This window comes from Herpailurus yagouaroundi, unplaced genomic scaffold, assembly GCF_014898765.1.
Source record: "Herpailurus yagouaroundi ecotype Mexico unplaced genomic scaffold, PumYag 28, whole genome shotgun sequence".
Taxonomy (NCBI): Eukaryota; Metazoa; Chordata; class Mammalia; order Carnivora; family Felidae; genus Herpailurus; species Herpailurus yagouaroundi.
The window spans coordinates 166005070-166017562 of record NW_024412376.1 but is presented as its reverse complement, the minus strand read 5'-3'; the positions used below and the strand labels follow the sequence as shown (position 1 = coordinate 166017562).

General features: G+C 61.9%; 1 long non-coding RNA gene across 1 annotated transcript; it reads left to right on the top strand.

The window, feature by feature from the left end:
- The first annotated feature begins 461 nt into the window (after positions 1 to 461).
- On the top strand, positions 462 to 1570 carry LOC121034629 (uncharacterized). The gene is made up of 2 exons (XR_005792541.1): positions 462 to 596; positions 1048 to 1570. It is a non-coding gene; the product is annotated as an uncharacterized LOC121034629 (long non-coding RNA).
- Positions 1571 to 12493: the final 10923 nt, after the last annotated feature.

The following is a 12493-nucleotide window of genomic DNA, read 5'->3' as shown; positions in this document are numbered from 1 at the left end:
TTAGCCGGCGACGGGAGCCGCCCGCGGCGCCCCCCGCCGTCGCCCGTCTGTCCTGCGAGTGCTTGTCCTTCTGTGACTGGCCTGTATCACTCGCCCGAGGGTCCCCCAGACCCTCCACGGTGCCGCAAGCGATAGAATTTCCCTCCGGAGGCTGAATGTCGCCCCCTTGTCCGGACGGGCCGCGCGGTGGTGCCCCCCCCCCCCCCGGGCTGCCCCCCACGACTCGGCTGCTGCGAACCTGGGCGGGCGAGCCTGTCTTCGAGCCCCTGCTCCCAATTAGTTCGGGAACCCACCCAGACGTGGAACTGCCGGGTCACGTGGTGATTCTATTTTTAATGTTTCAGAGGAAGGCCGTGCACCAGTGTACGTTCCCCCCAATGGTGCTGGAGGGTTCCGGCGTCTGGACGAGCTGAGCGCCCCGCCCCCCCATTCTGACGCCAGGGTGGCCCGGACGCCCCCCTCTTTCCCTCCCCCGGACCCCGCGTGCCCACGGGGCTGTCCGGGTGCAGGGCCCCCGCGTCCAGAAGGACTGGACGGAGGCACAGGAGCTGGGGGCTGTCATGTGCCCAGGACCCCACCTGGAGGGCGGAGCAGAGGTACAGGGGCCCTGATGGCCACAAGCCCCGGTATTTGCCTCCCTCCCTCCCTTCTTCCCTCCCTCCCCCCCCCCCCACCCCAACCCCACTCCACCCTCTCCCTTCCTCTCCCTTTTCCAGGGGTAAAATGGTAACATGCTTCAAAACCATGTCTGACCTGGAGTCCAGCGGGAGCCCTCTGAAGTGGGATTTTCTGCCTCCCCTCCCCTGCCCTCCCCCCCCCCCCCCGACACCCCCACTTCATCTCCCTGAGTTAGGACAAGGTCATTCAGAGGCCTGGCTTGTTGATAAGCTAAGGTTTTTCTTTCGCCAAACCTCAGGACAGAAGCCCCCCTTCTTGAGGTTCTGGAATGGGGGTGGAAGTCCGAGGGCATCTTGGGGACTTTGGGACGAGCCCGTCCTTCCCTTCCCATCTGGTGAGCGGTTCTCTCTCTCCCTGTCTCTCTCCCAGGGCTGCTTCCCTCAGGACAGTTACCTTAAGGAAAATTCTGCCTATGAGAGATGATGCCACGGTGCGATTTGACTGCCTCGGGCAAGATCGGGTTGGACATCGAGGTGCCCGGGACCCCTCCCCGCAGCAGCCAGACTCCCCGCGGCGGAGGGGGGCCTGGGAACGCAGGGGCGCCCGCTCTTGGAGGTGAAAGCCCCCGTGTCTCGAACTCGCCTCCCCCACCCCAGGCTCGGCCAAACCGGTCTCCCGCTCAGAAGGAGGAATTCGATCAAATGTTAATCCTCTCCACATGTAGAATATTCCAGATAGCCCCGAGCTCATAGTGCCTTTTGAACTTGTGAACAGAAATTGATTCAAGGTGACGAATTTGTAATCAGTTTATGATTGATGGGCCGCGTTTCCAGAAAGGCAGCTCTGTGTCCTTTCCTCCTTCCCGGGAAGCAAATGTGTTTCACTTTATCTGCCCTCATCTCAGGACCCGGAGGACCAGGCGAAAGAAAATAAAGTCAACTGCAATATTTAACTTGTATTAGAACAGATGCCACTTAATTAAGGGATCAGTGGAAAGGAAGTGCTAAAATCGAGCCTCGGCTACTCCCCTCCCCGTCTGGACAGAGGGCAGATCGGATGTTAAACTATTAGCGTGATTAGGTGAATAATGACTTTGGACCTAATTTCACTGGATTGGAAAGAGAGCAGGACAGGATGAGAACAGAAACATCTGTTTGAATATTCTAATTTCAAAGGGTAATTGCAGAATTCTCCCCGCGGGCCGCCCCCACCCCTCTCCCTTCTTGTCTTCCTTCCTTTCTTTTCTTTCTTGTGTTTTAATCGAAACTGCCTTGAAGTGACTCGGGGTTCAGCCCCAGCAAAGTTCAGCTGGAAGGTTCCCAGGGCAAGAGCGCGGGGGCGCGAGGGGGGCGGCGCTGGCCGGGGCGAGGGGAGCGGAGGGGAGCCGGAGGGCTGGCCCGCGGGGCGCGGGTGGGGTCTGACCCGGCCCTGGGTCGGGGCGTCTCTGAGAATCCCACGGGCCCCCCCCCCCCCCCGCGCCCCCCCGCCCCCCGCGGGGCCCACGGCCGTCTCCGGGGGGGGGCTCGGGGCTCTCCTCCCCCCGCCCGCCCCCCCCCCCCCCCGTCTCCCGGTGCTCCCCAAACCCAGGCCTGAGCCCCACCGAGCGAACCTCTTCTGTAGCCTCCGCCGGTGTCTTTGGCAGAAAGACCCTTCCAAGGCCCGGTTCAGGCGGCCCATGTGACGTCACTGAGCTGACGTCGCCGGGAAAGATCGCGCCTTGGGCCCCTCACCCTGCTTCCTCCGGGTCCTTGTCCGTGCGGTTCCCCCGCCCCGGACGCCCTTCCCGGCCCTTCCCGGCCCCGAGAAGTGTCTGCTGGTCCCCGAGGGCCAGGCCCCCAGGTCCGGGCCTTGTCGGGGCCTCCTCCAGACGGGGCTGGGCCTCCTTCGCCTCCGCCCCCGAGCCCGGAGCCACACGCTCCCCTGGGGCAGCGCGTCCTCACTCCCAAGCCACCTGCACCCACACCCCGAACGCCACCCTCTTGCTCCAGCTTGACTCATTCGACAGCCGTGTTTGAGCGACCGCTCTGTGCGCTGACTGTCAGAGTGATGGGAGAGACCCGGCCCCGGGGTCCCGGGGACCTCACCTGGAGAGATGCCCCAGGAGCCTCACTGGGGGCCGCAGGAAGGGAGGATAGCTGAGGATCCTTGGGAAAAGGGAGGTTACAGAGACCTAATCCCAGTGGGGTTGTGACAGGCTCCCAGCTGGGCCAGCCTGGATGGCAGCGCAGGAGGAAGGACGGCGGGCTGCAGCACAGGCGGGGCTTGTGCAAAGGCCCCGGGGCGAGCTCAAGCCGGCACTGAAATCAGACCCTCACGGGGCAGGTGAGCGGGCAAGGCCAGCAGAGCCCCCGCTAGGATGCAGGGGGCAACTGGGCTTTGTCCTCAGGACAAGAGAGACCCTGAAGGGGCTTAAGGAGGGGCGGGGGAGGGGGCAATCTCCAATGCTGGAAATCAGAGTTGATCTTGGCAAAGATCACAGACGCACACAGTGCAGACTTCCAAAGGGCAACAGGAGGGGTGAGGCCTGTTCGTCCCCGAGCCGCAGCCGCCCCTCCAGGCCAGCCTCCAGGACCAGCGCCTAGCTTCTCCCGGGTCTCTGTCCAGAGACAGCTCGTCGTTTCGGAGCACGCCTGTGTGAACCCGCCGTCTCCGTGCTCGCTGGTTCCACACCTTGCTCTCTGCCCCTGCGTGCCATGGGTGTGTGTGTGTGTGTGTGTGCACGTACACGTGGCTGTCCACCGCGCACCAATGTGCTTGAGAGGCCACTGCGGGACAGGACAGAACCCCCACGGTGGATGGAGCTGAGCTTGGTTAGGCCGCAGGGGACGGGGACACTAGCCGGTTCACACCCTGAGTCCCTGCTTATCAACGGTCTGTGCAAATGCGAGCAGGGTCCGGGGTCCCGCTTTGGCTGGCAGGGCGAGAGCAAGGGAAACACCACAGGGCCACGTGCTTGTGGGGGCAGCTGGGGGCAGCCAGGGGGGCTTCAGGGGGAGCGACAGTTGACTAGTGAGCATGACCCCCGACAGACATGGGAAGTGCCCAGCGCAGGATCACGGATCCCCTCGTGCCCAGCGCAGAGGGGGCCCACAGCCGCTGCAGGGGGCTTCCTGTGCCCCAGCCCCTCCCCTGGCTCGCCCGCCATCCACGCGGGACACCGACACGCGCCCGCCTAGCGCCTTCTTTCCCCCGCCCCCCACGCTTCTCTCGCATTCACCCCGCTCTGTGCCAGGCTTAGGTGCCAAGCAAGGCGGAAGGCAGGGCGGCCTCTGGAGACGCTCCTTAGGCCCGAGAAGATGCCCTTTCTTTCCAGGCGAGGCTTTCAGGTGGTGAGAGCAGAAGGCCCCCCCCCCCCGGTCTTGTTTCAGCTTCTAGAAGGTCAGCAAGTGCTTCTTAAGCACCTACTATGTGCCCACCCTGTGCTGGACACCGAGCCCCTCTGGACGGCACGGTGGCCATGTGACCCAGGGATTCACTCCCAGGGTCGTCACTCAAGAGAAATGCAACACCGTCTACAGACAGACTTGCACACGAGTGACGACAAGGGCACAGAGCCGAGATGTAGCGACGGTCCAAACGCCCGCCCGTGACGCGGGATAAACTCACCGGGGCCGCCCACACCGCGGGATGGTACCGGCCGGGAGAAGGAATGGGGTGCTGATACTGGTCGCCACGTACTTGAACCTCACTTCACGCTTGGGGCGCCTGACGGCTCAGTGGGCTAAGCGCCCGGCTCTTGATTTGGGCTCACGATTCGTGGGTTCGAGCCCCGCGTCTGGCTCTGCGCTGACCGCTGGAGCCTGCTTGGGATTCGGTCTCTCCCTCTCTCTCTCTGCCCCTCCCCCATCAAAGCAAATAACGAAACAAAAAAATCCTCACGCTCAGAGAAAGGAGCCAGTCACTAAGGGCCACGTTGTGCGACTCGTGTGCACACAGTGCCCAGAACAGGTAAGCCCAGAGAGAGGGCAGATCCAATAGCCACGAGGACTGGAGGCTGGGAAGACGAGGGGGGGGGACAGCTAATGGGTAGGGGGTTCTTTTTGAGGTGAGCACCCGGCTGGAGGACACCTCCCGCCCCCACCCCAGCCCCCGCCCCAGCTCCAGCCGGGCGACAGCCACAGTCTGTGGACCCACGTGTCTCTCCAGGGTGGTGGTCCTGATGGACGCCACGGCCCGGAGTCAGGCACCAAGCCGGACCCACGCTGCGGGCCACACATCCTGGGAACGTGAACAAGCAAGTGAACGGGAGACCCCAGGGTGCCCGTCCACACCATCCCCCACCCGGGCCGGGCACCGCCGACGACACCTGGGCTCCGGTTCAGCTGCTGAGAAGGCGGCTGCGGAATGATCGTGACACTCGATCGGAGATGCCAGAGAGGGACTCGGCCTGCAGCAGTCCCAGAGGGCTTCCTGACAGAGGAGGCGCTTGACCTGTGCCCCTGGTGAGGCAGATCAGGGGACAGTCCAAGTCACCACCCTACCCAGAGGAAGCAGGGAAGAGACAGGAGACTCTGGGGAGGTCACTTGCCCCCACGCCTCTCCAGCTGGCCATCTGCGTGTGGCCGCTTCCTGCCCCTCGGAGGGAGGTGTTGAGACACGCGTGTGTGGCCCTGCTGTGGAGCCACGGGCACCAGTCTGGGAGGACGGACGTCACGTAAGGTTCCCTTGCACCCCTGCCCTTGGGTCGCGGCTGCTTAGCCAGCCTTTGATTTTTTTTTTTTCAGTTGGACTGTAAATTGTTTAGAAAAAGTGTTTCCCCCCCTTCATTTAGAATGCATGTTCGTTATGGGGCTCCCGGGGGGCTCGGTCGGTTGAGCGTCTGACTTCGGCTCAGGTCATGATCTCGCTGTTCATGAGTTCGAGCCCCGCGTCGGGCTCTGTGCTGACGGCTCGGAGCCTGGAGCTGCTTCCGATTCTGTGTCTCCCTCTCTCTCGGCCCCTCCCCTGCTTGCACTCTGCCTGTCTCTCTGTCTCAAAAGTAAATAAACATTAAAAACATTTTAAAAAAAAAGTGTCTTTGTTAACAGTGAGGAGGACGGAGTGGGGCGCGGGCACGGGCTGTGCTGGGGTTTCACGGAGGCTGCCGTGTCTGCGAGGACAGGCGACCCCTCCGTGTGGGCCACGTGGGTGTGCGTGCATGCAGGTGCGTGGTTGTGTGTGCAAAGGCACGCGGTGCACTTACATGCGCCCGTCTCGGTGTGCATACACGATTGTGAGCACACGCGTGTGCACGTGCTGTGCATGAGCATAAGGATGCGTGTAAGCCTGTGTGCATGTGTGTGCGATAGAAAGCCCCTGCACAGGTGGACTGCTCTCCTCCCCCCGGGAACCCTGTCCTTGATTTCCTCGGGACTTGTGCGCACGCAATGACGCTTTCGCGTACGCACGGCCCTCAGCAGCGGCATCTCACGGAGCCTCCGGCCGCCGTCCCCCCTGGCAGGCTGGGTCGATGTCTCTCCCTCCGCTGATTCTATGGAGAACACAGCCAGGGCTCAGAGAGGGCAGATCACGCTCCTGACGGCCCACGGCAGCAGGTGACAGGTGGGCCGGGAGCCCACAGACCTCGGATGCCTGGACCCCCCCTCCCCCACACAGGTGTGGGAACTTCCCCTTGGCCCCGCCCACCTCACAGCCAGAGGTCACCGCTGGCTCTCCAGGGAGAAGGGGAGCCTCCCGCCAAGCCTCCGCCCCGCCCTTGGCATTCCTGGGCTTTCTACCAAGCCCTGCGGTCGCTTTGAAGTTGGCCCTTGAAATCTGATGAGGCTTGACCCACCTCTGGATGCATCTCCCTTCCAGGGTGCCCTGGCTGGTCCTGCCTGCAGGGGACCGCCTGCACCTCCAGGACGGGGTTCCTGGGTCCGCAAAGCCCCGGAGCCCCTCCAAGCCAGTCGAGCCAGCAGGAGAGCACTGGGAAGTGGCCCGCAGCACAGGCAGGGCCTTCGTCAGGCGCCCTCCCGGTCACACGCCCACTTTGCCAACCTGGCCCTAGTCCCCCGCTGACCCCTGGGGTCACCGGGGAGACGCAGGAGAGCCCTCTGTGGCACTTCCCTCTGGGGACGCTCCCTCCGTTTGGGAATCTCTGCTCCCTTCCTTTCCTCGCTTCCAGCTCTCGGCTGCCCCTCCCTCTCCCATCCCGCCACCCACCTCTCACACGGGGCAGTTCTCGGGGCTCCTTCCCTCTCTTCTCTGCTCTCACCTGGGGCCATCTCCTCGCCCTCCAGACTTCGCGTCCTGGAGCTCCAGCCATCTCCTGGGCTCCTTTACGTGGATGTCCCGCCGGCCCTGCAAATTCACCCAGTCTGAAGGCCAATTCGCTTCCTTCGCCCCTAACTCTCCAGACCTGCGCTCCCCAGCCTCCCAGACGGCATCGCCAGCCTCCCTTGTTCCCTTCCCTCGATGGGCACCCGCTACCCCCATCTCATCAGCGACAAGTCCTGCGGCCCCAGCCCGGCTCCAGAGGCTCCGGGTTCACCCTTTCCTCCCCACCTGCCCTGCCCCGTCCAGGCAGCAGCCCCTTCCCTGCTCTTCCTGACTCCGGATGGCGCTCCTGTAATCCATTCTCCAGGCGTGGGGCTCTGACGGAGAGGTTTGTAGTAGACTGACATCTAACTGAGAGCAGCTAGGGAAAAAAAACTATCTTTAAAATGCCTGGAGGCATCAGAGTGTCCCCCAAGCCACCAGGGCCTGAGATGGCAAGATCTCAGACAGACACAGACTGCGGGACGCACAGTAGTTTTCCCGTGGGGACATTTGACAGACCCTTAAGCCGCTCAAGAGGCAAAGCCCAAAAAGGGAGCCGTGGAAAATCGGATCAGGGTTTTAGCGTTGCCATCCTCAAAGGAGAAAATCTGATGCTCAAGGTCCCCCAAAGAGTAGGAATCCCAGAACACACCTCACGTTCTCAGTTGGTACCCGTGGTGGGATGTAGTCTGGAAGTGAGTGTGAACCAGAGGGAAAAGCAAGGTTTGCAAAGACTGTAATCCAGCCCGGAGCCGGCTGGTTCCCCGACTGGGTTAACGTCTACGTCCTCCCAGTCTACTCACCCATCGGAGGACGCAGTAAACCCTCTCTGGAGGACGAGAGCACCAGCCAGAACCTTCACAATTCGTCATTCCCAAAGCCTTGCGTTCAATTCGAACTTACCAAGCAAAATGAGAAGCGGGGTCAAGGGAGGAAATGGACAATAGAAACAGACCCACAACGACCATGCTACTCTTGCCTTGCGGTTTCGTAACTGTGACTAATATATTCAAGAAAATTGTTGACAAGATGGAGAATTTTAGCACAGAAAAGGAATCCGTAAAGAGTATTCAGTAGAGGGGCGCCTGGGTGGCTCGGTCCAAGTTTGGCTCAGGTCATGATCTCTCGGTCCGTGAGTTCGAGCCCCGCGTCGGGCTCTGTGCTGACAGCTCAGAGCCTGGAGCCTGTTTCATATTCTGTGTCTCCCTCTCTCTCTCTCTGCCCCTGCCCTGCTCTCACTCTGTCTCTCAAAAATAAAATTAAAAATAACATTAAGAAATTTTAAAAGACAAGCATATAGAGAAGTCGAGGGTGTGGAAATATGATTACCGCACAAACGCTAACCCCCCTAAAAGTTGTCATAACTATACTGCCATCAGATAGAATAGTCTTTAGGGCAAATTTGTCACTAAGGATAAACGCACGATGATTAAAAGGTCGTTCCACCAGGAACCGAGATTTATTTCTGCGCATAAACATACAGCTTCAAAACACAGTGAGCGAACATTGACGGTAACGCAGGTGTGGTCAGCCGACTTCCATTGTGGCGGCATCTGGGGCCCAGCTGGCGACACTCGATCCACACATTGGCCCTGGGGGTCTGCCAGCTCCAGCCCTGCTCACCCGTGACCTGGTCGCACCCCTCAAACCCCAACTCCCCTACCATAGCCACACCGGGCTCCACACGTCCCGAGAACATGCCGGGCACTGTCGCGCCCCAGGGCCTTTGCCCGGGTGGCTGCTTCTTCCTGCAACACTCCGCCCAGCTGCCTCCTTTGGCTACTTGAAGTCTTGGCTCCTTGTGACCCTACAGCCCACCCCCACCCCCACCTTCTGCACTGAGGCCCCGCCCCCCCGCCCCCCCTCCATGTCTGCAGTGGCAGTGGTGGCTTTGTTAGGCACCTGTGGGTCCATGAGACAGCATCTCCACATCCTTGTTCTCCAGCGCACCTGCAAGCTGGCGTGTGCTGGGCATCGGGCAGGGGCTCCAGAAGCCCCTGTGGGTGGGTTGACGAGGACACCAGAGACGGAGCTGGGAGCACCAGCAGGTACGACCCCCATGGTGGTGTTGATCCAGAAGTCTTCCCGTTTCTCGTTCCTTTTTCCTTTTTTCTTTTGGGCAGAAGCATGAGAACACTGACTTCTATGCTCACTCTTTCAGTGTCTCTCCATCTGTCACTGTGACTCAATCCTAGTCCCAAACAGTGACAGCTCGAACGATACCGAATCCCAGATGTGGACACCGGTGGCCTATGCCCAGAAGGGGACCTCTCTGCCCAGCGTCCCTGGGTGTCAAGTCTCGCGGCCCGGGGAGCTGTCTGTGCCACCCTGACTCCACCTGGGGGGCAGAGGGGGCAGGTCAGGGCGGGCATAGGTGCTTGGGTGTCCCAAATGAGGAGCAGAGCCGGCAACCAGACCAGGATGCCAGCGTCCTGACGGCTACGGGCCTGTGCTGGTGACGCAGTGGTCCCAGGCAAGTAACCATGCCCCCACCAGGGACATGGGGAGGGCTCATTCCTGAAACATGCTGCCAGGTGGACAGAGGAGGGTCCTAGGCTGGGGCTGCGGGTGACATCAGCCAGCTTACCTGGGCCTGGGGAACAGCGGGAGCCCCCCAGTCTCGGATGGGGCCTCTGACACCCCAGCAAGCAGCCCACAGTGGACATTCGCTCCGGGCAGTGCAGGGGGTGGGTAGGGCCATCCCCGTTTTACAGGTGAGGAAACGGGGGTAGGGACTACATCTGCGATGGCATGTGCTGAGGGCCACGGGCCGTCCTTGGCCTTGCCCACCTTCTGTGCCCGGCCGTCTTTTCACTCAGGTGGCAGGTCTGGGAGACCGACCCCCCAAGGATGAGCCTCCCTTGTCCCCCTTGTGCTCCGGACGCCCCGGGGCTGGCCAGCGGAGGAACCCCCCCCCCGGGGGGCGTCGGCCGGTGTGCCGGCCCCTGGGGGAGGGGCCGTTTCGGCCACCGCCCCCCCCCCCCCCCCCACGCCAGCACTCACCCCTGGCCCCACACACAGCAGGTCCTAGCAAACACTTGAAATAAATGAGTCTTTTAAAAGCAGTTCCCTTCCACTCGTCGCGGGTAGATGCACGCAGCCACGTGCTTCTTGGCACGTCCTCTGTGCACACGCACGAGTGCTCGCACACACAGGGCACAGCCAACGTTGGTTGTAAGCGTTTCCTTCGAAGCTGCACGAGCGTTTTCTTTTTCAATGACGCCCGCTGGGGTTGCTGGTTTTCTTGTCATCGTCCTGGGCGTGGGACAGGAGCAGCCGGACCACGTCCCCTGGCACACCTCGGGGGGTCCCTCCCGAGGGCAGAGCTGTGCCGCCCCAGGGGCCCCGCCTTCCGAGCGCACACTTGAGGAGCCGGGTCCGGGCGAGGGGCCTGCCCAGGGCCACACAGCCGGTCACGGTCACGGACGGAGCCGGGAGTGGAAACTGGTCCACGGCCTTCCTGGCAAACAGTACCGTCCCCTGACGTCCGCGCCTAAGAAAATTGTGTGATGATAGGAAATCGTAGGAAGGGAGTTTTCCCCTTGTTAGTGTGTTCTTATTGGAGAAATTGCGGGATACGTGGAGAGTATTTTCTGGGAAGATGACGCCGTGAGCAGGGATAGGAGAGGCTCCCTCCCCTTAGCTGATGGCTGGTCGGGAGGGCGCCACATAGTGGCCGCGTGGGGAGTTGCAGGCCGGGCGCAGGGAGAGCAAAATGAAGTCACAAAGACAGAGAAGGAAAGGGAACAACTCCCACCGAATTCCCCCCTCTCTTTCCTCTTTAATTCTCTCTTCTGGGGTCTCTTCCTCTGTGTGTGTGCGGCAGAGACACGCAGGTGCGTCAGAGAACGGGGGACAGAGACAGCCGGGAGGAGGACAGAGAGGCTGGGGAGGTGAGGGGATCTGTTCGCACAGCGCACCCCAGGCCCTTTCCCACGGCCCGAGAGCGGTCCCCGTTACTCGCGCACATCCCAGGACGCTCATGTGCGGTGGGGACAGAGCAGACTGAGTCTCCCCGTTGTATCCACCTTCTGGCCCCACCACAGAAACGCCTGTGTCCCTGGAGTCCCCACGTCACCTCTCTGAGCCGCAGTCTCCTCCTCGGTGATGTGGGCACGGGCCTCCATGCCACGGGAGTTTCGTGAGACACAGGTGGACTGGCCCCCGGACAGTCCCCAACAGGATGTGGGCACAGCAGCGTGGCCGCTCCCGAAAGCGGCCAGGGGTTCCGACGAGGGCTGATCGGGAAGACACAGCAGGGTCTTCTAGATAAACTTCCCTCCTGATCGATACTTACTGCTGATGGCTCTTTTCAAAATCAGTGCCCTGCGACTTGGCCTGCCGTGGTGGCCGTTTGAGTCTGTGCATGTCACAAAATTGCATACAACTAACGGCGCTCACACACACACACACACACACACACGTGTGCACACACACACGCACGCAGAGCTGTCCCTGTCAGTGTCCCCCGCGGCTCTCGCGCTCGCATTGTTCACGAGACCACGGGGCGGGGGAAGGGGAAGGGAACACGGGTCCCCCCGTCCGGTGTCGCGCAGCTGCGTGTGTGCACGCTGACCTCAAAACGGCGAGTCCGACGGCGCCGTGATGCACGTTCTGCACGGTTTGTCCTCATCGCCGATGGCTTCCCGAACGCTTCTTCACGCGAGAGTGTCTGGGTCTACGGGCAAGACCCAATCGTGCCATGATGCTCCCGACCAAATCGCACTGGAGAAGGTTCCACTCTACCCTCTGGGCCCAGAAGCTCCTGAGACGCCGACTCCACCGCCCCCTGCCGGCCGCCGTGGCCGACGCGCCCTGCGCACCCTGGCGATGTGAGCGCCAGACGCGGATTCAGATGCGTGGTGCGAATCGCGGACGTCGCCCCTCACACGCCTGCTGATGTGGGTCCAAAAAGCGTCCCCACGTGAGACGGTGTCTTATATTCACAGCTGATGTGGACCCGTACAGACGGACCCTGGCCTCGGGCTCTGAAGCGTGTCACCACCGATTCAACGTCCATGGAAGAAACTTCTCCCAATCTGTTGTTCCAGCAACACGAGGTTGCCCGTGAGCTGCCCAGATCCCACACCTTTGCGGCTGGCGGCGGCCCTCGTGGGGAGGATCCTCCCGCCCCTCCCCTGCAGAGGAGGGCACCCCCCACCAGCCGCGGGTCCCCCCGGCTGATCTGAGTGGAGGTCCCCCTCGGGCCGCCCATCCCCTTCTCCCATCTATTTGCACAAGAAGATGTGGGGAGCCAGGCCAGGCCCTCCCCGGGCAGGGGCAGCCGGCTGTCTCGGGCCATCCCGGCGCTCTTACGTCTGACACATGGCCTTGGTTCCCTTCCCCGGCACTGTCTGTGAGGGAGCAGGTAGGAGCTTAGGGGAGGGAGAAGCCTATGAGAACCACAGGCTGATGAGCAAGCCCCAGACCGGCCCGGGGCCCGCACGGGGGATTGGAGAAACCCCCGTGGAATAATCCCCAATCCTGGGGACTGGAATGAGGTGGATCTTCTTGCCCACAGTCACCGTTTCGTGATGGATGTCTTTGCAGAAGTCCTGGCGGGCCGGGATGTGGGACAGGCAGCTGCCTCCCTCACAGCCCCAGCCGTTATGCCAACTTGGAGGTATGGCCACTC